This window comes from Oncorhynchus gorbuscha, linkage group LG21, assembly GCF_021184085.1.
Source record: "Oncorhynchus gorbuscha isolate QuinsamMale2020 ecotype Even-year linkage group LG21, OgorEven_v1.0, whole genome shotgun sequence".
Lineage (NCBI taxonomy): Eukaryota > Metazoa > Chordata > Actinopteri > Salmoniformes > Salmonidae > Oncorhynchus > Oncorhynchus gorbuscha.
In genome coordinates this window covers 36,718,649-36,746,318 of record NC_060193.1, presented here as the reverse complement: position 1 = coordinate 36,746,318, position 27,670 = coordinate 36,718,649, and the positions used below count along the sequence as shown (strand labels likewise).

Here is a 27,670-nt window from a genome sequence, read left to right as displayed (position 1 = left end):
TTACCTGGTTGTGTAGGTCTTAATTGTACAAGAATAAAAAAACAAACATCAGAAACATGGCTCTACAGGAATTTAGTTCGACACCCTTGCCTTTACAGGCATATTTCGGGATCTTGGCCATTAAACCCTGTCTAGTTCTGATGAAGCCGTGGATACTATTTTTGTCTCAGCGTGCAGTTTGAAGTTAGTTGCTAACTAATGTTGCCGCAATGACGAAGTCAATGGTAACTGCTAGCATGCCAGTAGTTACAATAGACTTCCAGTCATTGTGCTAATGCTAGTTAGGATTTGCTCGACAAACTACCTTTAACCGCCTTCATACTGGATGTAGAGAGACAAAAATGATATCCATCCATGTGTTTGTTAATCTGGGGAGGTAGATAAAGGGCTTCATTGTCAAAATCTCAAAGTATCTCTTGGAATCACTTCACTCAAATGTTTTTTATTTTAAAGTATTTTGTTCAGTAGGCCACTGTTGATATGGTCCCAAACATGTTACATTACAGCAGTAAAATTGTCATGGTGGAGCACTGAATATAATTCTGTTCATAAATTGTCTCTGTGTTTGTGTTGATAGTGGAATAAATTGTGTACTGTCACAAGGCTCACTTTCAATTCCACTATAGATGCTAGTGGCAAACATGCCTACTGTAAGGCTAAGAGAGTCTTTGTTTCTTGTGTTACAAGCTAGCCTACCGCTCAACCTACATTTGTCTTGTTTTTATAATGCGGTTTAATGGAAAGTTTTTGACTGAGTTCATATAAGTTCTCTGAACATGAATTATATATGTTTAAATGTCATTATCTATACAGCCTTGTTTTATTTTCAGTCTCTATAAATCAGGCAGAGTAATCATATAGGGTGGTCATCAAATAAGTTGTTTACTTCGTCACGTTTGAAAGAAGAGTGAAATGCTGGGGGTTCTAACGAGTCCACGGCTTGAGAAGGGCCTAGTTTTCAGCACTGGGGTGAAGTGGTGGGTTGTTGGGGACAGACATGGCAACCTAGGGCATGGTGTGAACTATGGTCCTTCTGTAGCTCAGTTGGTAGAGCATGGCGCTTGTAACGCCAGGGTAGTGGGTTCGATCCCCGGGACCACCCATACGTAGAATGTATGCACACATGACTGTAAGTCGCTTTGGATAAAAGCGTCTGCTAAATGGCATATATTATTTATTATTATTAACTAAATTGGCCTGAAAGATGCCTTTGTGTCTGTTAGAGAGAGACGATGCAAAGCAAGTTGGGACTTACCTGTCATTCAGTATTCATACATACCTATTTTGGTTTGCTTCCTTTCAAAGTCACAACAGAAGTCACTGAGTGTGCTTCTGGATTTTACTTTTTGAATATTATGCATTACACCTACTTTTTGCCTACCAAGCTGCTGGGTGTAAGGCAATGGTTCACTATTGGATTTGCATGCAAAGGTAAGTACGAGTTATTTTTATGAATTGTGTGAGGTGACACATGGTGTGTAATAAATGAAGTATTTGAGCCATTATGCTAATATCTAGGTTTGCTGGACTTGCTTTATTGTGGTTTGACTTAAGATGGGAAAAGCAGGAATACACACTCTTGAAATTAAGCAGTCAACCGGATTGTTACCTAAAGCAGTAAGCTACACTATATATACAAGAATATGTGCACACCCCTTCAAATTAGTGGATTCAGCTATTTCACCCACACCCGTTGCTGACGGGTGTATAAAATCGAGCACACAACCATGCAATCTCCATAGACAATTATTGGCAGTAGAATGGCCTTAGTGAAGAGCTCAGTGACTTTCAACATTGCACCGTCATAGGATTCCACCTTTCCAACAACTCAGTTAGTCAAATTTCTGCCCTGCTAGAGCTTCACCAGTCAACTGTAAGAGCTGTCATTGTGAAGTGGAAACGTCTAGGAGTAGCAACGGCTCAGCCACAAAGTGGTAGGCCACACAAGCTCACAGAACGGGACCACTGAGTGCTGAAGCACGTAGCGTGTAAATATCCTCAGCTGCAATACTCACTACCGAGGTCCAAACTGCCTCAGGAAGTAACGTTAGGACAAAAGATTATCATGTGCAATGCTAAGTGTCTGTGCTTCCAAATTTGTGGCAACAGTTTGTGGAAGGCCCTTTCCTGTTTCAGCATGACAATGCCTCCATGCACAAAGCGATGTCCATGCAGAAATGGTTTGTTGATCGGTGTCAAAGAACTTGACTGACCTGCACATACATATCCCTGACCTCAACCCCATTTTAACACTTTTTGTAGGAATTGGAACACTGACTGTGAGCCAGGCCTAATCGCCCAACATCAGTGCCTGGCCTCAGTAATGCTCTTGTGGATGGATGAATGGAAGCAAGTCCCCGCAACAATATTTTGACAATAAATCAAATGTATTTATAAAGCCCTTCTTACAACAGCTAATGCCACACAGTGCTGTACAGAAACCCAGCCTAAAACCCCAAACCGCATGCAATGCAGGGTGTAGAAGCACGGTGGCTAGGAAAAACTCCCTAGAAAGGCCGGAACTGAGGAAGAAACCTAGAGAGGAAGGGTGGCCAGTCCTCTGGCTGTGCCGGGTGGAGATTATAACAGAACATGGCTAAGATGTTCAAATGTTCATAGATGACGAGCAGGGACAAATGATAATATTCACAGTGGTTGTCGAGGATGCAACAGGTCAGCACCTCAGGAGTAAATGTCAGCTGGCTTTTCATAGCCGATCATTCAGAGGATCTCTACCGCACCTGCTGTCTCGAGAGTTGAAAACGGCAGGTCTGGGACAAGGTAACACATCCGGTGAACAAGTCAGGGTTCCATACCCGCAGGCAGAACAGTTAACTGGAGCAGCAGCACGACCAGGTAGACCGGAAACAGCAAGGAGTCATCGTGCCAGGTAGTCCTGAGGCATGGTCCTAGGGCTCAGGTCCTCCGAGAGAGCATACTTAAATTCACACAGGACACCGGATAAGACAGGAGAAATACTCCAAATATAACAGACTGATCCTAGCGCCCTGACACAAACTTTTGCAGCATAAATACTGGAGGCTGAGACAGGAGGGGTCAGGAGTCACTGGCCCCGTCCGTTGGCTACCCCCAGACAGGGCCAAACAGGCAGGATATAACCCCACCCACTTTGCCAAAGCACAGCCCCCACACCACTAGAGGGATATCTTCAACCACCAATTTACTATCCTGAGACAAGGCCCAGTTTGGAAAGTGTGGACAGAGTGGAAAGCCTTCTCAGAAGAGTGGAGGCTGATATAGCAACAAAGGGGGGACCATCTCCATGTTAAAATTTCACATTTACATTTTAGTCATTTAGAAGACACTCTTATGCAGAGCGAGTGCATACATTTTTATTAATGCCCATGATTTTGGAGTTCGGTGAACAGATGTCCACATACTTTTGGTAATGTAGTGTATATCAAATTTGCCATATAGCTGGTATTTGTTGATATAATAGAGGGCCACACAATCCTAAATCCTGATTGAATCTGACATGGGACACTAGGACAGCCTTCTGCAGAATAAGCCACGGTTCCATCACTTCCAGCTGACACTGGATTTCAAATGGGTTTTTTCTTTTACTAATATTTTTGTTCAGTAAATTATTTTCCTAATTTGTGTCGTTCCCTATTAGAAGTCTCAATCAAATCTACAATGAAATAAATGTAACAGTGTTGGTCCCATGTTTCATGATATGAAAAAAAAATCCCAGCATGATCATTACAGAGGTGCACCTTGTGCTGGGGACAAGAAAAGGTCACTTTAAAGTATGCAGTATTGTCACACAACACAATGCCACAGATGTCTCAAGTTTATGGGAGCGTGCAATTGGCATGCTGACTGCAGGATTGTCAACCAGAGCTGTTGCCAGAGAATTTAACATCATGTCCAACCGGCCTCACAACCATAGACCACATTCATGGCGTCATGTGGGGGAGTGGTTTTCCGATGTGAATAGAGTGCACCATGGTGGCGGTGGGATTATGGTATTGGCAGGCATAAGCTACAAACAACAAACTCAATTTGCATTTTATCAAAGACAATTTTAATGCGCAAAAATATGTGATGAGATCCTGAGGCCCGTTGTGAAGCCCATTTAAAAAAAAGATATCTGTGACCAACGGATGCATGTCTGTATTCCCAGTCATGTGAAATAAAACAATTAGGGCCTTGTGAATTTATTTCAATTGATATATATACAGTTGAAGTCGGAAGTTTACAAACTTATGTTGGAGTCATTAAAACTCATTTTTAAACCACTCCACAATTTTCTTTTAAACAAACTATAGTTTTGGCAAATCTACTTTGTGCATGACACAAGTCATTTTTCCAACAATTGTTTTCAGATTATTTCACTTATCATTCACTGTATCGCAATTTCAGTGGGTCAGAAGTTTACATCCACTAAGTTGACTGTACCTTTTAAACAGCATGGAAAATTCCAGAAAATGTCATGGCTTTAGAAGCTGCTGATTAAGCTAATTGACATCATTTGAGTCAATTGGAGGAGTACCTGTGGATGTATTTCAAGGCCTACCTTCAAACTCAGTGCCTTTTTGCTTGACGTCATGGGAAAATCAAAAGAAATCAGCCAAGACCTCATAAACAAAATGTAGACCTCCAGATGTCTGGTTCATCCTTGGGAGCAATTTTCAAACGCCTGAAGGTACCACGTTCACCTGTACAAACAAAGGTACGCAAGTATAAACACCATGGGACCATGCAGCCGTCATACCGCTCAGGGAGGAGACATGTTCTGTCTCCTAGAGATGAACATGCTTTGATGCGAAAAGTGTAAATCAATCCCAGGACAACAGCAAAGGATCTTGTGAATATGATGGTGTAAACAGGTACAAAAGTATCTCTATCCACAGTATAACAAGTCCTATATCGACATAACCTGAAAAGCCGCTCAGCAAGGAAGAAGCCACTGCTCCAAAACCGCCATAAAAAGCCAGACTATGGTTTGCAACTGCACATGTGGGCGAAAATCGTACTTTTTGGAGAAATGTCCTCTGGTCTGATGAAACAAAAATAGAACTGTTTGGCCATAATGACCATCGTTATGTTTGGAGGAAGAAGGGGGAGGCTTGCAAGCTGAAGAACACCATCCCAACTGTGAAGCACGGGGGTGGCAGCATCAGGTTGTGGGGGTGCTCTGCTGTAGGAGTGACTGGTGTATTTCACAAAATAGATAGCATCATGAGGGAGGAAAAGTATGTGGATATATTGAAGCAACATCTCAGGAACTTAAAGCTTGGTCGCAGATGGGTCTTCCAAATGGACAATGACCCCAAGCATACTTCCAAAGTTGTGGCAAAATGGCTTAAGGACAACAAAGTCTAGGTATTGGGAGTGGCCATTACAAATCCCTGACCTCAATCTTATAGAAAATTTGTGGGCAGAACTTAAAAAGCGTGTGTGAGCAAGGAGGCCTACAAACCTGACTCAGTTACACCAGCTCTGTCAGGAGGAATGGGCCAAAATTCAGCCAACTTCTTGTGGAAGGCTACCCAACACGTTTGACCCAAGTTAAACAATTTAAAGGCAATGCTTCCATATACTAATTGAGTATGTAAAACTTCTGACCCACTGGGAATGTGATGAAAGAAATAAAAGCTGAAATGAATCACTCTACTATTCTGACATTTCACATTCTTATAATAAATTAATGATCCCATCTGACCTTAGACAGGGTATTTTTACTAGGATTACATTTCAGGAATTGTGAACAATGAGTTTACATACACCTAATCCAATTTGTAAGTCGCTCTGGATAAGAGCGTCTGCTAAATGACTTAAATGTAAATGTAAATGTAATCCAAATACATTTAATCTTCCGACTTTTACTGTAAACTGTAACTTTCGAATTGTTGCATGTTGCGTTTTTATATGTTTGTTCAAGTATACATTGTGCAATGTTTCCAACAATGTTTGTCTGTTTATTGAGCGACGTTGATAGGCCTACTACACTAGAAGGTTGGATGTGTTGGGTTGTAATGGCTAGGTAATTATTATTGAGAAAAATCATTCACCTCCTCAGTAATGCAGTGAAAGGCTAACACTACACCATTGCTTGTGTGTCATTAACTTAATTCCTATGCTTATTTGTAAAATAATTTACGTGCTTAACTTGCTGCACTGTCTGTTGCCCTGTATCATGAGAGCTGAATAGACCACCTGTCCAAGGATATGTGCAGAAATGTTTGTATAGCTATCAAATGTATACTGTAGGTGTGGAGAAATGGATAGGCAGAATTTGAGAGAAAAAATGTGTGGAATGTTAGTAGGCCTACATAGGAAATGCAGCCCTGCTATATACAGACATGGAATTGTTTGCCCATTGTGTGTGGTATAACATAACACTGTTATTTGTAAGTATTAATATTTTCCTTTATTGAAATGTGCTAAGATTGTTTTTAACATCAAGACGAGTAGTAGTGCAGAAATGTGTAGTTTCACGTTCTCTGTTATTTGTATTAATGATTTTGATAAGGACCGAATTCATTTGCAAATTCGCAAAGCATGAGTGATCTAACACTAAAGTAAATATTGTGCAGTTATGCATACATTTGTATCTGGTTTAGTTAGCTACGTTTCCAATGGTGGTTATGGCTGTTTATTGAGCGGAGTTTATACGTTAACATTGTATACCGGAACATCAGCTGTATCGGCTAATTGTAAAAGGCTACATTTTGTATCATCTCTAGGGGTGGGAAAAAATATTTGAGTGCAGCCTGAACAAAGCGTGTGTGTGTGTGTGTGTGTGTGTATGTGTATAGTCACTTCCTGCACTGGGGGCACAGCGTGAGTCACGTTGCCTCTTGTCCAATAGGAACGTTTTTATGCTGGCTGCTTATCCAATTGTTGAGCTATCATGCTCACTTCACCATCTGCCACACCTTTTTGTCAGATAGCAAATTTAGTAAATCTTAGCTCGACATTTATATCGCGTTACTGCAGAGTGCACTTGAGTTGCATGGCAAGTACAACTGTTTCATAGTGACACCCGTCCGATATATTGCCGTTTCGTGCGACAAGGTAATATTTGTAACATTTGCCTACTTATTTTTCTAAAGTAAACCAATGCTTGATTTGAGTTTGAAGAGGCAAATCCGGTTATTGTTCTTTTATGGGCGTTCCTGTGCCCATGGTATTCTTGTCAGTGTCTTCAAAATGGGCTTTTGATGAAAAATGATTGTTTCCTTCATAGAAAGCTCTCTCTCCTCCAAGTCGAGTCTTTATTGTAAAATACGCACTTGCTAGGTTGCATGCAAGGTGTCTGGTTCAATGACAAGTTGACAGATGTGAACTAGTCGGCTACCTGTCCAGTTTTAATTGTCCCTGTGCTTATCAGGGTGAGAAGCGTTTATTCGCAAAATTGCGATTTTACTGAGTAGTGTACGTTAAAGCTTAATCGTATGGGGCAATTTTTCATGGTTCGGCCTAGTCCCCTTATTTCCAGTGAAGATACATCTTAATGCTACAGCATACAATGACATTCTAGACGATTCTGTGCTTCCAACTTTGTGGCAACAGTTTAGGGAAGGCCCTTTCCTGTTTCAGCATGACAATGCATCTGTGCACATGGGGAGGTCCTTCCATTTACATTTAAGTCATTTAGCAGACGCTCTTATCCAGAGCGACTTACAAATTGGTGCGTTCACCTTATGACATCCAGTGGAGAGCCCTGACCTCAACCCCATCGAACACCTTTGGGATGAATTGGAATGCCGACTGCGAGCCAGACCTAATTGCCCAACATCAGTTCCCTACCTCACTAACGTTCTTGTGGCTGAATGGAAGCAAGTCCCTGCAGCTATGTTCCCACCTAGTGGAAAGCCTTCCCAGAATAATGGAGGCTGTTATAGCAGCAAAGGGGGGACCAACTCCGTATTAATGCCCATGATGTTTGAATGAGATGTTTGACGAGCAGGTGTCCACATACTATCTATGAATTTGAGAGGATTTTCCTTTCCCTGGCCCTATCCCTCAGCTTTATACCAAAACAAGTGGCAGGGGCCCCGTTGTTGTTTTTAATTGCAGAGCAGACTGTGGCTTTAATATACAGTCATACATTTTTTTCCCCCTGTGTTTTTCAGGTGGATACTCAATGTGTGTCAAAAGTAGAGCTTTCCATTTCATGCAGCAATCTCCTCAACAAAGACGTTGGATCCAAATCCGACCCCCTCTGCGTGATGATGCAGAGCATCGGGAATGACAAGTGGACCGAGGTAGGGAGAAAGCACTAACTATTTGAAACATCTAATAATTGTTAATGTGCATAATGAAATGGCCTATGGTTTGTTCATGCAGATGCTTTCTGTCTCACTATACAGTTGGACTGCACAGAGAGGGTGAAGAACTGCCAGGACCCTGAGTTCTCCAAGAAGCTGCTCCTGGACTACCACTTTGAGAGAGTGCAGAAGTTGAAGCTGGGTGTCTGACATAGACAACAAGTCTGTTGATCTGAATGATGACTTCCTGGGGGGGGGGGTTGAGTGCACACTGGGACAGGTTAGGATATAAGAAAGTGTGGACCAATTATTCTCACATCATTGTGTCCTTGTGTTGATACTTTTATTTTCTCAGGTATTAGCTTAACCAGTAGATGCTGCTGAGGGGAGGACCGCTCATAAAATTGGCCGGAATGGAGCAAATGGAATGGTATCAAACACATGGAAACCATGTTTTTGATGTATTTCATACCATTCCGCTCCAGCCAATACCATGAGCACGTCCTCCCACATTAAGGTGCCACCAACCTCCTGTGAACTTAACCCAATGTTGTTTTTGAATTTCTCTATGAATGGTGGTGTGCCTCCAACGAACAACCATTTCCCTTTCAGATTGTGTCCAGCAAGAAGCTTACCAGACCTCTACAAATGAAGAAGGGTAAGCCTGCAGGCAAAGGCATCATTACTGTAAGTATTTAAGTGGCTGTGTAAATGTAAAATGGTCCCACTTATGTAAATGTTGTGATAACAACCATAAGGCTAATGCAAACAGTGTCTTGAGATGATCATATGAATTCCCTAAATTGTGCTATATTTTGTGTGTTAAAGATTACTGCTGAGGAGATAACGGGGACATAGTGCTGGAGTTGGAGGCTAAAGGCCTGGATAAGAAGGTACAATAAATGTTCTACATTTATTATGGAGTAATAAACAGTTTTCTAAATTCTCTCCTGCCCATTATTCATTTGCCAGTGCTCCTATTTGTCTCTCTCTCTTGCAGGACTTGTTTGGGAAATCTTATCCATTCCTAGAGTTCTTTAAGCAACAAGATGATGGCAAGTGGCAGCTGGTTCACAGAACAGAGGTACTTATCACAATATTTGTTTGTCTTAAGTACCCAATGGCTACTGTTGACTGGGTGTGTCGAAGGAAATGGGGGTGTAGAATACAGGTGTATGGAATGCGCAAATGTAATTGGTCTGACTTTGTCAGTTCTTGCCAGCGAGTGCAGAAATTTGTGGAGACCAGGGTTGTAGAGAAAAAGACACTTCAAAATAAAGTTAGGGGAAACTCAGAATGAACTTGTCATAAAATCACTCACTGTGGAAAAACAAGCATGTAAATTAGCACTGACCCCAATTAGTTGACTGGTTTATATACAGTACCAGTCAAACGTTAGGACGCAGCTACTCCTTCGAGGGTGTTTCTTTATTTTGTGACAATTTTCTATATTGTGGAATAATAGTGGAGACATCAGAACAATGAAATAACACACAGAATCATGTAGTAACCAAAAAAGTGTTAAACAAATCCAAAAATATTTTAAATAAGAGATTCTTCAAAGTAGCAACCCTTTGCATACTTTTGTCATTCTCTCAACCAACTTCATGAGGTAGTCACCTGGAATGCATTTAAATTAACGGGTGTGCCTTGTTGATTTGTGGAATTTCTTTCCTTAATGCGTTTGAGCCAATCAGTTGTTGTAACAAGGTTTGGGTGGTATACAGAAGTTTTCTTATTTGGTAAAAGACCAAGTCCATATTATGGCAAGAACAGCTCAAATAAGCAAAGATAAATGACAGGCCATCATTACTTTAAAACATGAAGGTCAGTCAATCAAAAAAATGTCAAGAACTTTGAAAGTTTCTTCCAGTGCAGTCACAAAAACCATCAAGCGCTATGATGAAACTGGCTCTCATGAGGACCGCCACTGGAAAGGAAGACCCAGAGTTACCTGTGCTGCAGAAGATAACTTCATTAGCATTATCAGACTCAGAATTTGCAGCCCAAATGAATGCTTCAGAGTTCAAGTAACAGACATCTCAACATCAACTGTTCAGAAGTGATGTGCGTGAATCAGGCCTTGGTCGATTTGCTACAAAGAAACCACAACTAAAGGACACCAATAAGAAGAAAGGACTTGCTAGGGCCAAGAAACAGGAGCAATGGACATTAGACCGGTGGAAATCTGTCCTTTGGTCTGATGAGTCGAAATTGTGAGAATTTTGGTTCCAAACGCCGTGTCTTTGTAAGACGAAGAGTACATGAACGGATGATCTCCGCATGTGTGGTTACCACTGTAAAGCATGGAGGAGTGATTGTGTGGGGGGTGCTTTTCTGGTGATACTGTCTGTGATGTATTTAGAATTCAAGGCACACTTAACCAGCATGGCCACCACAGCATTCTGCAGCGATACACCATCCCATCTTGTTTGTGCTTAGTGGAGGTATCATTTGTTTTTTCAACAGGACAATGACCCAACACACCTCCATGCTGTGTAAGGGCTATTTGACCAAGGAGAGTAATAGAGTGCTGCATCAGATGACGTGGCCTCCACAATCACCCGACCTCAACTCAGTTTTGATGATTTTGGATGAGTAGGACTGCAGAATGAAGGAAAAGCAGCCAACAAGTGCTCAGTGTATGTGGGAACTCCTTCAAGACTTTTGGGAAAGCATTCCAGGTGAAGCTGGTTGAGAGAATGCCAAGATTGTGCAAAGGGTGGCTACTTTGAAGAATCTCAAATATAAAATATATTTTGATTTGTTTAACACTTGTGTGACTCCATATGTGATATTTCATAGTTTTGATGTCTTCACTATTATTCTACAATGTAGGAAACTGTAAAAATAAAGAAAAACCCTTGAATGAGTAAGTGTGTACAAACTTTTGACTTGTACTCTATCTATCTATCTATCTATCTATCTATCTATCTATCTATCTATCTATCTATCTATCTATCTATCTATCTATCTATCTATCAAGGTGATATATTACTGGTAATTTCAAAACTAAAAGCCAATTTATGTTAGGTTCAAAAATGTGGACGGATGCTCCATATGAAGGGTGTGATGCAATTGCGGAGCCTCTTGACTCATGCGGAGGCCAAATCGAGCTCTTTATCGCATTGCCACGTGCCTCCTAAATTTTGTAATAATACGGAGGACTCTGTATAGCTCCGCATTGACATGATTGGTTGACGGTAGTTGGGGGTGGTACATCCTGTATAAACACAAACTCACTTCCTTGACAACGGCCCTGCACTGCTACGCGAAGCACAAGAAGTATGAATGCCCTAACTTAAATGCTGCATGGCCAATGCAGACGTCGGATTGACCACACGCCCAGAATGCACTTCCCTCTCCCACCAATTTGTGCACATTCATTGTTTAATAACTCCGTGTTGTGAATTGTTTGCATTTCATTGTTAGTGTATATCAATTCCTCATTTCATATATCACCAGTCATGCATACATTTACTGTTAATTCCTGTAATTTGTCATCTACAATGTTTGCTACTTTGGTGATGGTAATTTCTTTTAATGCATATATTATTATTATTAGTCTTCCTGTTCTCATTGTCTGAGTGGACACATTGTTTGCAGAGTGCAAAAACTATGCAACACTTGTGAGAAACAAATTTTGTTTTATTTAATTTACAAGTTCTGTCAATTTAGTCATTGTCTTTTGTTTGGAGTGCTCCTGTCAATGTTGATGCATAGAAGTAGGCCTATAGGCTACCTGGCCGGCACACAAATGTCGGCATATAAATGTGCCCATTTGAGGATCTGATAGTGTTTCTGATTGGCTTACCTGTGGAGCTTCTCAAAGTAATGTTTTCTTCACCTCAAACGGCAAACAAAGTCTGTTTTTCCATCCATTGAGAATTATAGTAGTTCCTCAATGTTTTTGAAAACTTTCTCTTCGATAACCTCTCAGCGAGAAAGTGAAAAATGTCATGCCCTGATCCAGTGGAAACGTCATAAAGTAGGTGTCTTATCTGCATGATTTGGACTGAAATAGGTTCCGGTACTCATTTCGGGTGCTGGTACTGTTTTTATATTTAGGTGCAGGAGCTCCACAGTACTTTTTAGCTAATCTTCTACAAGAGGCTCCGATGAGCTCCTGCCAAATTCAAGCATTGATTCTTATCTCTTGAGCAAACCGCCCACAGCTGTGTCTGTCCAGAGCTCACTGGCATGCTAAACTCTGAGGGCACAGAATATCTTATGTGATGTTGCAAGTTTGCAAGCTTCAGGCTGGACCCAAGTTTCAAGTTCTTTGCAGACAGGCCATGTATAGCTAATGTCATTTATAGGATATTTATTTTCTATAGGATATTTTCTACTTGCAGGCTGCAACGTATTTGTTTGGCTATCTTTACATGGTTGGCAATATGTTATTTTTTAGGTATTTCATTTTTGATATAATTTTTAATAACCACATGATAATAATGTTATTATACATTTAAATTAAACTGTTTCACGAAAATGTGCTTATGAAAACTATTACTGGCACGCAGATCGGTAGAAATGGTAAGATAAATTGGCGTTCACATGAGGAAGGTTGCCAACTCCTCGTGTAGCCTATTACTGGCAACTTCAGGAGAGTAATAGCAGAGTCTGTGAAAGCCAACAGGAGCGGTAGGAGAATAGATGTTTAAGGTTATCTAGATCTCTGGCGCCCTCTTGAGGCATCAAACTGTAAGCTTAAATTGTCAGACAAGCTCAATGCATATAGTTGATTTGATTTTATATGGAAAACTACACGTTAAAAAATGTACAGAAATTGATGGGTCGAAAGAACAGACAACTTAAGGTCTAACAGTATTTTCTTTTGTCAGGGCAGGCCAATTTGTAAATGCTCGTACCATAACAGGCTTTTTGTGTTGTGAACATTTTACATTATCACGTTTCATTGCGGTTGTGTTGGTTACTGTGTCTAATGTCGAAGGTTAAACTTGTCAATGTCCCATTTCTAAACACCAATAGCAAGCTTGTGCAAGGGCAGACCTATTGGTTTGCCTGCCCGGCTAGAGGTTTGCTGGCAGAAATAGCCTACCATATAATAACGTCTTGATATCAGATCAGGAAATTCAAATTAGATTACACATCCTCATGTTTCGTCATGATTGAGTTTTTTTTTTTTGCATGTGAACTCAACCTCTTTAGCAGTCATGCATTTTGACTAGGAGACTGAATAAAATACTCTTCGGATGTTCATGATGAATATTGTACCGGTAATAATTTGTCATGTTTGCTTTTATAAAAGATTGAGTTGTGTAGGTAATTAGAACTGCCTTGGCAGTTAACCTCAATGCATTTCCTAAAGGAGAGGGAACAAAATGGGATACTCTTTCTGAGCAGTGATGGCAATGTTCAATCAAGAGACCATCCAATAACGGTGCACTTTCGCCACGCCCATTTCTTTTGATACACCCACTTCTTTCCACCCGCCCATTACTCTGAGACCAATCAGGGACACAGCTACTTAAACTGTATTTTTTTATTATCTTTCTGATGAAGTTAATTTGACCTGAACGGTGTGCTTGAAACATTCTCTAATAAAGTGGAAGTTGTTTTATGGAAAGCGTATCGTGCCTGACCTAATTTGTTTGTATTGTTATTTTGGCAGTGTACCATCTGTAATTTCTATTTGTTGTGATGTGTTGCTCTCACGTCTTTTTTTTTTTAGGTTATCAAGAATAATCTAAGTCCATCATGGAAAAAATTCAGTGTGGCTTTGCAAACATTCTGCAATTGTGACATGAGCAAACCAATCATTACATTTAAGTCATTTAGCAGACGCTCTTATCCAGAGCGACTTACAAATTGGTGCATTCACCTTATGACATCCAGTGGAACAGTCACTTTACAATAGTGCATCTAAATCTTAAAGGGGGGGTGAGAGGGATTACTTATCCTATCCTAGGTATTCCTTAAAGAGGTGGGGTTTCAGGTGTCTCCGGAAGGTGGTGATTGACTCCGCTGTCCTGGCATCGTGAGGGAGTTTGTTCCACCATTGGGGGGCCAGAGCAGCGAACAGTTTTGACTGGGCTGAGCGGGAGCTGTACTTCCTCAGTGGTAGGGAGGCCAGCAGGCCAGAGGTGGATGAACGCAGTGCCCTTGTTTGGGTGTAGGGCCTGATCAGAGCCTGGAGATACTGAGGTGCCGTTCCCCTCACAGCTCCGTAGGCAAGCACCATGGTCTTGTAGCGGATGCGAGCTTCAACTGGAAGCCAGTGGAGAGAACAGAGGAGCGGGGTGACGTGAGAGAACTTGGGAAGGTTGAACACCAGACGGGCTGCGGCGTTCTGGATGAGTTGAAGGGGTTTAATGGCACAAGGCAGGGAGCCCAGCCAACAGCGAGTTGCAGTAATCCAGACGGGAGATGACAAGTGCCTGGATTAGGACCTGCGCCGCTTCCTGTGTGAGGCAGGGTCGTACTCTGCGGATGTTGTAGAGCATGAACCTACAGGAACGGGCCACCGCCTTGATGTTGGTTGAGAACGACAGGGTGTTGTCCAGGATTACGCCAAGATTCTTGGCGCTCTGGGAGGAGGACACAATGGAGTTGTCAACCGTGATGGCGAGATCATGGAATGGGCAGTCCTTCCCCGGGAGGAAGAGCAGCTCCGTCTTGCCGAGGTTCAGCTTGAGGTGGTGATCCGTCATCCACACTGATATGTCTGCCAGACATGCAGAGATGCGATTCGCCACCTGGTCATCAGAAGGGGGAAAGGAGAAGATTAATTGTGTGTCGTCTGCATAGCAATGATAGGAGAGACCATGTGAGGTTATGACAGAGCCAAGTGACTTGGTGTATAGTGAGAATAGGAGAGGGCCAAGAACAGAGCCCTGGGGGACACCAGTGGTGAGAGCGCGTGGTGAGGAGACAGATTCTCGCCACGCCACCTGGTAGGAGCGACCTGTCAGGTAGGACGCAATCCAAGCGTGGGCCGCGCCGGAGATGCCCAACTTGGAGAGGAGGATCTGATGGTTCACAGTATCGAAGGCAGCCGATAGATCTAGAAGGATGAGAGCAGAGGAGAGAGAGTTAGCTTTAGCAGTGCGGAGCGCCTCCGTGATACAGAGGAGAGCAGTCTCAGTTGAATGACTAGTCTTGAAACCTGACTGATTTGGATCAAGAAGGTCATTCAGAGAGAGATAGCGGGAGAGCTGGCCAAGGATGGCACGTTCAAGAGTTTTGGAGAGAAAAGAAAGAAGGGATACTGGTCTGTAATTGTTGACATGGGAGGGATCAAGTGTAGGTTTTTTCAGAAGGGGTGCAACTCTCGCTCTCTTGAAGACAGAAGGGACGTAGCCAGCGGTCAGGGATGAGTTGATGAGCGAGGTGAGGTAAGGGAGAAGGTCTCCGGAAATGGTCTGGAGAAGAGAGGAGGGGATAGGGTCAGAGGTGAGAGGTGAGCCCTCCTCAGGAAAGGAGCTTATCAAGGCATCAAGCTCATTGATGAACTCTCCGAGGGAACCTGGAGGGCGATAAATGATAAGGATGTTAAGCTCAAGGTATGAATAGTTTAAAAGAGTTCCTCAAAGTTGTGTCTGCCTTTTTGACTTGACATAACCTACAGCCCTATTGTTATGGGATCTCTGTAGCCCCAGGGCTTACCTACGCATCTATTACTGGTAGGTCACGTGTTACGATAAGGACAAAGACATAAGTTCAGATATTATAGGCGAGTTCACTTGCACAACAGCCCAGCTTTTGCATGCTAAAGACCGTCCGGCGAGCCTAAGGGAACTCCTCTCCGTCTCTTTATGGGTCCCACTTGACATTAAGTTGTAAAGATACCATGTTTAAGTGCATTTTTAAAGTTGTCCGTATAATTACACAAACTTCACTATTTACAAATTGGGACAGTTTCTGTTTGCAATTGAATTATTGTTCTATGTGCCTTTTACAGTATAAATATCATATGCTTTGCATTGCGTTTGGATAGTAATTCAGACCCCTTTTGTTACATTACAGCCTTATTCTGAAATATATGAAATAGTTTTTAATGACAAAGAAAAAAACAGTTTTTTAGATCGGTTAGCACATTTCTTAAAAATCTAACTGAAATATCACATTTGCATCAGTTCAATTGCATTCAGACACTTAACTCATTACTTTGTTGAAGCACCTTTGGCATCGATTACAGCCTCGAGTCTTCTTCGGTATGACGTTACAAGCTTGGCACAACTGTATTTGACTTTTTGCCATTCTTCCCTAGAGGTCGACCGAAATATGATTTTTCAACGCCGATACCGATTTATTGGAGGACCCAAAAAAAAGCAGATGCCGATTAAATCAGCCGAGATATATTTGTAATATTGACAATTACAACAATACTGAATTACACTTATTTTAACTTAATATAATACATCAATAAAATCAATTCAGTCTCAAATAAATAATGAAACCTGTTCAATTTGGTTTAAATAATGCAAAAACAAAGTGTTGGAGAAAGTAAAAGTGCAATATGTGCCATGTAAGAAAGCTAATGTTTAAGTTCCTTGCTCAGAACATGAGAACATATGAAAGCTGGTGGTTCCTTTTAACATGAGTCTTCAATATTCCCAGGTAAGACGTTTTTGGTTGTAGTTACTATAGGAATTTGTATTTCTTATACCTTTGACTATTGGATGTTCTTATAGACACTATAGTATTGCCAGCCTAACCTCGGAAGTTGATAGGCTTGAAGTCATAAACAGCGCAATGCTTGAAGCACAGAGAAGAGCTGCAGGCAAATGCAGGAATGTGCTGTTTGAATGAATGCTTACTAGCCTGCTGCTGCCTACCACCGCTCAGTCCAACTGCTCTATCAAATATCAAATCATAGACTTAATTATAATTATAATAACACACAGAACTACAAGCCTTAGTTCATTAATATGGTCGAATCTGGAAACTATCATTTCAAAAACAAAACATTTATTCTTTCAGGGAAATACGGAACCGTTCTGTATTTTATCTTAACGGGTGGCATCCCGATGTCTAAATATTGCTGTTACATTGCACATCCTTCAATGTTATGTCATAATTATGTACAATTTTGACAAATTAATTACACTCTTTGTTAGGAAGAAATGATCTTCACACAGTTCGCAACGAGCCAGGCGACCCAAACTGCTGCATATACCCTGACTCTGCTTGCACAGAACCAAAGAGAAGTGACACAATTTCCTTTGTTAAAATAATTTCATGTTAGCAGGCAATATTAATTATATATACAGGTATAAAAATATATACTTGTGCATTGATTTTAAAATACGGCATTGATGTTCATAGTTAGGTACACATTGGTGCAATGACGGTGCTTTTTTTTTTGCGAATGCGCTTGTTAAATCATCACCGGTTTTGGCGAAGTAGGCTGATTCGATGATAAATTAACAGGCACCGCATCGATTACATGCAATGCTGGACAAGCTAGATAAACTAGTAATATCACTAACCATGTGTAGTTAACTAGTGATTATGTTAAGATTTGTTTTTATAAGAGAAGTTTAATGCTAGCTAGCAACTTACCTTGGCTCCTTGCAGCACTCGCGCAACAGGTAGTCATCCTGCCACGCAGTCTCCTCGTGGAGTGCAATGTAATCTGCCACAATCGGTGTCCAAAAATATAGATTACTGATTGTTATGGAAACTTGGAATTGGCCCTAATTAATCGGCCATTCCGATGAATCGGTCGACCTCTATTCTTCTCTGCAGGTCCTCTCAAGTTCTCAGGTTGGTTGGGGAGTGTCGCTGATTTGGTGGTGCTGCAGAGATGGTTGTCCTTCTGGAAGGTTCTCCCATCTCCACAGAGGAACTCTAGAGCTCTGTAAGAGTGACCATTGGGTTCTTGGTCACCCCCCCCTGACCAAGGCCCTTCTCCGATTGCTCAATTTGTCTGGGCAGCTAGCTCTTCTTCCACTTATGGATGATGGAGGCCACGGTGTTCTTGGGGATCTTGAATGCTGCAGAATTGTTTTGTTGTCCTTCCCCAGATCTTTGCCTCTACACAATCCTGTCTCGGAGCTCTACGGATAATTCCTTGATCCTCAAGGCTTGGTTTTTGCACTGGCAACTGTGGTACCTTATATAGACAGGTGTGTGCCTTTCTATATCGTGTCAAATCAATTGAATTTACCTCAAGTGGACTCCCAAGTTGTTGAAACATCTCAAGGATGATCAATGGAAGCAGGATGCACCTGAGATCAATTTCAAGTCTCATAGCAAAGGGTCAGAATACGTATATAAATACAGTGGGGCAAAAAAGTATTTAGTCTGCTACCAATTGTGCAAGTTCTCCCACTTAAAAAGATGAGGCCTGTAATTTTCATCACAGGTACACTTCAACTATGACAGACAAAATGAGAAGATAAAAATCCAGAAAATCACATTGTAGGATTTTTAATGAAGATATTTGCAAATTATGGTGGAAAAGAAGTATTTGGTCAATAACAAAAGTTTATCAATACTTTGTTATATACCCTTTGGCAATGACAGAGGTCAAACGTTTTCTGTAAGTCTTCACAAGGTTTTCACACTGTTGCTGGTATTTTGACCTCCATGCAGATCTCCTCTAGGGCAGTGATGTTTTGGGGCTGTTGCTGGGCAACATGGACTTTCAACTCCCTCCAAAGATTTTCTATGGGGTTTAGATCTGGAGACTGGCTAGGCCACTCCAGGACCTTTGAAATGCTTCTTATGAAGCCACTCCTTCGTTGCCCGGACGGTGTGTTTGGGATCATTGTCATGCTGAAAGACCCAGCCACGTTTCATCTTCAATGCCCTTGCTGATGGAAGGTTTTCACTCAAAATCTCACGATACATGGCCCCATTCATTCTTTCCTTTACACGGATCAGTCGTCCTGGTCCCTTTGCAGAAAAACAGCCCCAAAGCATGATGTTTCCACCCCCATGCTTCACAGTAGGTATGGTGTTCTTTGGATGCAACTCAGCATTCTTTGTCCTCCAAACACGACGAGTTGAGTTTTTACCAAAAAGTTATATTTTGGTTTCATCTGACATTCTCCCAATCTTCTTCTGGATCATCCAAATGCTCTCTAGCAAACTTCAGACGGGCCTGGACATGTACTGGCTTAAGCAGGGGGACACGTCTGGCACTGCAGAATTTGAGTCCCTGGCGGCGTAGTGTGTTACTGATGGTAGGCTTTGTTACTTTGGTTCCAGCTCTCTGCAGGTCATTCACTAGGTACCCCCGTGTGGTTCTGGGATTTTTGTTCACGGTTCTTGTGATCATTTTGACCCCACAGGGTGAGATCTTGCGTGGAGCCCCAGATCGAAGGAGATTATCAGTGGTCTTGTATGTCTTCCAATTCCTAATAATTGCTCCCACAGTTAATTTCTTCAAACCAAGCTGCTTACCTATTGCAGATTCAGTCTTCCCAGCCTGGTGCAGGTCTACAATTTTGTTTCTGGTGTCCTTTGACAGCTCTTTGGTCTTGGCCATAGTGGAGTTTGGAGTGTGACTGTTTGAAGTTGTGGACAGGTCTTTTATACTGATAACAAGTTCAAACAGGTGCCATTAACACAGGTAACGAGTGGAGGAGAGAGGAGCCTCTTATTAAAGAAGAAGTTACATGTCTGTGAGAGCCTGAAATCTTGCTTGTTTGTAGGTGACCAAATACTTATTTTCCACTATAATTTGCAAATAAATTCATTAAAAATCGTACAATGTGAATTTCTGGATTTTTTTTCTCATTTTGTCTGTCATAGTTGAAGTGTACCTATGATGAAAATTACAGGCCTCTCATCTTTTTAAGTGGGAAAACTTGCACAATTGGTGGCTCAATAAATATATTTTTGACCCACTGTACATGTTAATATATGTATTCATACATATATTAATTTGCGAAAAGGAATACTTTGTCATTATGGGGTATTGTGTGTAGATTGATGAGGAACATAAGAAAAGGCTGTAATGTAGAAAATGGGAAGGGGTCTGAATACTTTCCGAATGCACTGTGTTAACAACATGCATAAGATCTGAGCAACTTAATGTAAAGGGTTTCCACCTCATTTATCTAATCTATCTAATTTATTATTTGAGTTAATGTCAATAAAAGGGTTTAATGTAAACGTTTAATCAGGTGGAGTTTGACTGTCCATCCAGAGAAGAAGAAGAGTTACAAAAACTCTGAAGTAAATCAGTGTCAAGTGCTGCCAGGTAGTTTATAATGAATTGCACAGTAGCTTATCATTAGCCCTTAGATTTATTCTAAATTGTGTTACTTTTAAAGCTAATTGTAATTTCCCCATAGATACAGGCACAGTACACATTCCTAGACTATGTCATGGGAGGTTGCCAAATCAATTTTACAGTAAGTGCAAGCTCTTCGGACACAATCAGAAATAATAGGTTGAAGTTGTGCTTATTAGTTAATGTTCAAAACTCAAGCATTATCTTTGATGGATTGAAAATTCACTAATGAAGATAAGTTAAAGGGGCAATCCGAGATACAAAAAAACACTCCACCATTTGTCTTGGTAAGCAGCTGAGGCATGGGGCTGTAGAAATGTAACCACTCTCATATTCATAGACTGAGGACAGTTTTCATTTTCATTGATTATAAACAATGGAGTAACACAAGCTTATATTTTGGGTTCTGATGAGGTTTGACAAATGGACTATGATCGTGAGGTATTTATACGTTATATTCTTTAGAGCAATTTCAGAAAATGTCACAATACAATACGAATGTTTACATATGTGAAAACGGTGCATTTCTACATTGTGCTGAAAAAATATGAAGGTCTACCCGTAGACACCATCAAAAGTTAAAAACATTTTAGAAGCACTGTAACATGGGGAGCAAGAAAATACCCTAGCTCTGGATAGAAACCCGTTGCCGGTTTTGAAAGTCACTGTAAGTGGGACGACTGTCTTACTTTTAATCCAAACCCTGTGAGCTGGTCGAAGGAAGGAAGGAATGGAGGGAAGGGGGGATACCTAGCCAGTTGTACAACTGAATGCATTCAACTGAAATGTGTCTTCCGCATTAACCCAGTGAGGAAGTCTGCTGATTATCTTGTGGAGGGCCGCCACTTGACTTCTAACCACAGATCATAGACCCGTGTTGTTTTCACAAATATAGACACTGGTTTGGTGCGGGAGATAAATGAGTATGAAATGTGGTGGAATTGCCCTTAAAAATCAATGGCTACATCTTTTAAACATTGCTTATTTTAAATTTAGTCTTTATTTGAGCTTTTTTGTGCCAATTGGACTTCATCACCCAGGGTTCCTATATTTCTCTAAGGTGGGCATTGACTTCACTGGGTCGAACGGCGACCCTCGATCCCCACAGTCCCTGCATTACCTGACTCTTGACGTTCTGAACCCGTACCTGGCGGCCACCTGGTCAGTGGGCCTGGTGGTCCAGTACTATGACATGTAAGATGAACTCTTTCTGCTCTGTAGAACACCCAAGAGGAAACAGGCCATGAGTAAATTAATAGATGGCTTCCACCCGCCACCTCTTTTATTTTTAATGTGTTATCTTGTTTAAGAAATCTGGTGGATACACTCTTGAGCCAATGCTAACACCAATCAAATGCTGTTAAATTTATGAGAGGAAGAGGGAAAGTGCACACTTTGGGGGGATGCGAAGAGAATCAGAATACAGCAACGGAGCACTTGGCTTGCCTTCCTGGTTGGGTAGATATCGGTCGTGGAAATGTTTAGCCCTAAGGATCATTACCAAGTTATTTGTATCGAGGCATGGACCTACAGTGCCTTCAGAAAGTATTCATACCCCTGACTTATTCAACATTTTTTTAAAGCCTGAATTCAAAATTAATACAGTATTTTTCTCATCCAGCTACACACAATACCCCAAAATGAGAAAGTGAAAACACATTTTTAGACATTGCAAATTTATTGAAAATGAAATACAGAAAAAATATTTACATAAGTATTCACACCCCTGAGACAATAAATGTTAGAATTACCTTTGACAGCGATTACAGCTGTGAGTCTTTCTGGGTAAGTCTCTAAAAGCTTTGCACACCTGGATTATACACTATTCTTCAAACTCTGTCAAATTGGTTATTGATCATTGCTGGTTGTTGATCATTCAAGTCTTGCCATAGATTTCCAAGACGATTTTTTAAGTCAACTTTAACTAGGCCACTCATTCAAGGTAGTCTTTGTAAGCAATTCTAGTGTATATTTGGATTTGTTTTAGGTTATTGTCCTACTGAAGGTGAATTTGTCTCCCAGGTTTTTCTCTAGAGTTTAGCCTTAATTTGTTTTTTTATTAAGGATCCCCATTAGCTGCTGCCAAGGCAGCAACATTAAGGCACTTGTATACAATAAAAAATATTACATTACATGACATTACATTTCATAACACTTTTCACAACACATTGTGCACCCTCAGGCAAATACTCAACCACATATCTAGAATACAAAATCGGTGTGTCTTCAGTCCTCATTGGTGTTTTTTATTTTATTATTATTTTACAAATCTGATTCTATTGCTTACATTAGTTAACTGATGTGGAATACATGACATTGCTCTATGTAAACTCAGCAAAAAAAGAAACGTCCCCTTTTCACGACCCTGTCTTTCAAAGATAATTCGTAAAAATCCAAATACCTTCACAGATCTTCATTGTAAAGGGTTTAAACACGTTCCCATGCTTGTTCAATGAATCATAAACAATGAATGAACATGCACATGTGGAACGGTCGTTAAGACACTAACAGCTTACAGACGATAGGCAATTGAGGTCACAGTTATGAAAACTAAAGAGTCCTTTCTACTGAAAAACACAAAGATTACATTTACATTTAAGTCATTTAGCAGACGCTCTTATCCAGAGCGACTTACAAATTGGTGCATTCACCTTATGACATCCAGTGGAACAACCACTTTACAATAGTGCATCTAAATATTTTAAGGGGGGGGTGAGAAGGATTACTTTATCCTATCCTAGGTATTCCTTAAAGAGGTGGGGTTTCAGGTGTCTCCGGAAGGTGGTGATTGACTCCGCTGTCCTGGCGTCGTGAGGGAGTTTGTTCCACCATTGGGGAGCCAGAGCAGCGAACAGTTTTGACTGAGCTGAGCGGGAACTGTACTTCCTCAGTGGTAGGGAGGCGAGCAGGCCAGAGGTGGATGAACGCAGTGCCCTTATTTGGGTGTAGGGCCTGATCAGAGCCTGGAGGTACTGAGGTGCCGTTCCCCTCACAGCTCCGTAGGCAAGCACCATGGTCTTGTAGCGGATGCGAGCTTCAACTGGAAGCCAGTGGAGAGAGCGGAGGAGCGGGGTGACGTGAGAGAACTTGGGAAGGTTGAACACTAGACGGGCTGCGGCGTTCTGGATGAGTTGTAGGGGTTTAATGGCACAGGCAGGGAGCCCAGCCAACAGCGAGTTGCAGTAATCCAGACGGGAGATGACAAGTGCCTGGATTAGGACCTGCGCCGCTTCCTGTGTGAGGCAGGGTCGTACTCTGCGGATGTTGTAGAGCATGAACCTACAGGAACGGGCCACCGACCAGGGTCCCTGCTCATCTGTGTGAAATGTGCCTTAGGCATGCTGCAAGGAGGCATGAGGACTGCAGATGTGGCCAGGGCAATGTCTGTACTGTGAGACACCTAAGACAGCGCTACAGGGAGACGGGACGGACAGCTGATCGTCCTCGCAGTGGCAGACCACGTGTAACCACGCCTGCACAGGATCGGTACATCCGAACATCACACCTGCGGGACAGGTAAATGATGACAACAACAACTGCCCGAGTTACACCAGGAACGCACAATCCCTCCATCAGTGCTCGGACTGACTGCAATACGCTGAGGGGCTGGACTGAGGGCTTGTAGGCCTGTTGTAAGGTAGGTCCTTACCAGACATCACCGGCAACAACGCCGCCTATGGGCACAAACCCACCGTCGCTGGACCAGACAGGACTGGCAAAAAGTGCTCTTCACTGACGAGTCACGGTTTTGTCTCACCAGGGGTGACGGTCAGATTCGCGTTTATCCGCGAAGGAAATGAGCGTTACACCGACGCCTGTACTCTGGAGCGGGATGTAGGTGGAGGGTCTGTCATGGTCTGGGGCGGTGTGTCACAGCATCATCGAAGTAAGCTTGTTGTCATCGCAGACAATCTCAACACTGTGCGTTACAGGGAAGACATCCTCCTCCCTCATGTGGTACCCTTCCTGCAGGCTCAAATACAAATATTTACATGTTAAGTTTGCTGAAAATAAATAAATGCGGTTGACAGTGAGGATTTTTATTTTCTTTGCTGAGGTTTGTACTCCCATAGTCTGTTCTGGGCTTGGGGATTGTGAAGAGACCTCTGGTGGCATGTCTTGTAGTTAAACAGAGAGCGCGGTGCATTCAACATGTCATAACACTGTATAGAGAGATCTAAGACAACAACATAGCATGGTAGTAGCACAGCATGGTAGTAGCACAAAACATGGCACAATCATTATTGGGCACATACAACAGCACAAAGGGAAAGAAGGTAGAGACAACAATAAGTCAGAGACAACAAACCATCTTGGCTACGATTGCATTAACATGTTTTGACCATGAAAGTTTACACTCCAGGGTTACTCCAAGCAGTTTAGACACCTCAACTTACTCAATTTCTATGTTATTTATTTCAAGGTTTAGGGTTTAGTGAATGATTTGTCCCATATACAATGCTTTTAGATGTAGCACTAACTTTTTGCCACCCATTCTGAAACTGACTGCAGCTCTTTAAGTGTTAACTGTTGGGTCCTCTGGACATACACAGGCACACTGGCTTTACTCAAAGTTCCATTATACAACACCTTTTGTGTTCTGTTAGACAGGTAATTCATTATCAACAATATAGCAGGGGGTGTAAAGCCATAACACACATGTTTTTCCCAGCAGCAGACTATGATCCATAATGTCAAAAGCCGCACTGAAGTCTAACAAAATCAATCTTTTTAATCAATGTATCTCAGCCAATTATTAGTCATTTGTGTAAGTGCTGTGCTTGTTGAGTGAACTTTCCTATAAGCATGCTGAAATTCTGTCAATTTGTTTACTGTAAAAGAGCATTGTATTTGGCCAAACACAATTTTTCCATAGGTTTTCAGAGGGTTGGTAAGAGGCTGATTGGTCATACACCACAGACCAGCAAATATTATTTACATCAACGCAGTAATCATTACAAAATGTATTGTGTGACCTCTTTATATTAGGCCCTCTACCATTGATGGATTTGGATACTGCTTTAATACAGATTTCTGCAGCATTAGTAAAGATGTGATCAATACATGTGGATGATTTCATAAATACCCTGGTTGCAGGCACTTGTTACAGTTTGAAGCTTTTTCTTGAGTGGGCAGCTTGGTAAAAGTCTGTTAATATTTAGGTCACCAAGAACATATACATCTCTGTTGATATCGTATACATTTATCAAGCATTTCACACACATTATCCAGATACTAACTGTTAGCACTTGGTGTATAGCACCAATGGGCTTTCGGTGAGGCAGGTGAATCTGTAGCCATATTACTTCAACGGCATTTAATGAGATCCTCTAAGTTTAACAGGAATGCGGTTCTGAATATAGACTGCAACGGATTGGCTTTTCTGTAGCTGTTGTAACCATGTATTGCGATCACTGTATTATCTACAGTGAGTTTCCTCTTCACTGTTGACGTTGAGACTGGTGTTTTGCGGGTACTATTTAATGAAGCTGCCAGTTGAGGACTTGAGACTTGCGTCTGTTACTCAAACTAGACATTAATGTACTTATCCTCTTGCTCAGTTGTGCACCGGGGCATCGCACTCCTCTGGGTCACGTCCTCCACATCCATTTTGCTGTCATTTGTTAATGTGTTTGAAGTTTGTGATAACCAATTTATTGATGTGATTATGATAGGCTATATATAGGTCAGGACCTTTTGGTCACATGCATGCGACGCTTACATGTTTCACGTAAAGAGCCGAGGATTGCGGGAATAGGAATTACTGCCATTTGGAATTTATGTTGCAGCTTCAGCATGGACAGCGCATTAAACACTTGCAGTGTTGCCTTTTTTGCTGCAGTAGGGAGGAGAGCAAGACAATTATTTAAACAGTGTGCTTCAAGCATCAGACAAGCTCAGTGCATATGTAGTTGACCTAAGATTTTTGTTGTTGGGGACAGCCCTAATGTACGAACTTTATACAAATCAGACATTTGCAGTAGACGGGCTACTCAACCATTTTGAAAATAGTCTCTCAGAATGAACACTGGATAGAGGAAGAATTTGCCTTGTCTACCTCATTGTGTTCATTGCAAACTGAATAAATTGAACAAACTGTTCTGTCCTCTGCTTTTAATTTCCCTCAGCAATACTTTGTCCTACTCATCATCACCGATGGGAAGATCACAGACCTTGGACGCTATTGTCGCCTGCCCATGTCCATCATCATCATCGGGGTGGGCGAGGCCAACTTCAAGGCCATGGAGCTGCAAGAAGGAGACGAAGGCATTCTCAAGTCCCTGAGTGGCGAACCTGTGGCCAGGGATATTGTACAGTTTGCCAATGTATGTTTATTTTAGTCTGTGGTTGTTATTGTGCAGTGTGTTGTCAATACCACTGAGAAGATTCATGATGGAACATCACTTTATATCAGTCTAGTCTGTAATAGTATCCGTTGGTAGTGAAACACCATTCCATACCACTTTGGTAAAATATTGACAAATTTGACATACTTTTCTATCTTGAGTTTTTGTTTGGTTGCCCCGCTGTTGGCACTCATCCCATCACACTGTTATTCCGTCCTCTGCAGGATCCTAAGGAAGCCCTCGCCCAGAGCGTCTTGGCTGAAGTGCCAAATCAACTTGTGTCCTACTTCAAGATGCTGAAACTAGATCCAGTCAATGTTGCTGCCATCAAGACTTAGTGGAGCAAGCAGAACTGCCGTGCTTTGCCCTTCTAGCCACACGAGGGAGCCAACACACCACACAGGGAAATGAGTAGGCCCATTATCAGAAGTATAAATCACATCCTGGAATTACTGTGTCAATGCTCATTGTACCTTTTAATACCAATTATGTACCACATGTAACCGTATTTTCTATTTTATTTTCAACAATCATAGATACTTGGGGCGGCAGCGTAGCCTAGTGGTTAGAGCGTTGGACTAGTAACCGTAAGGTTGTGAGTTCAAACCCCCGAGCTGACAAGGTACAAATCTGTCGTTCTGCCCCTGAACAGGCAGTTAACCCACTGTTCCCAGGCCGTCATTGAAAATAAGAATATGTTCTTAACTGACTTGCCTGGTTAAAAAAAAATATATATATATATATATTTCTTATTCTTTTCTGCTTCAGATATTCTTCTTTCATTCCTCTGAGTCAGGAATTAACAAGGAGTTCAACAATGGTGATCATCCAAAATTGGGGAAACGGAGGCCTTTAAATGCATTTCATGAAAT

The 27,670-nt window shown here is 41.7% G+C and overlaps 1 pseudogene; it reads left to right on the top strand.

Moving 5' to 3' along the window:
- Nucleotides 1-209: 209 nt before the first annotated feature.
- On the top strand, nt 210-27,136 carry LOC124008016 (annotated as a pseudogene).
- The last annotated feature ends 534 nt before the right edge of the window (nt 27,137-27,670 follow it).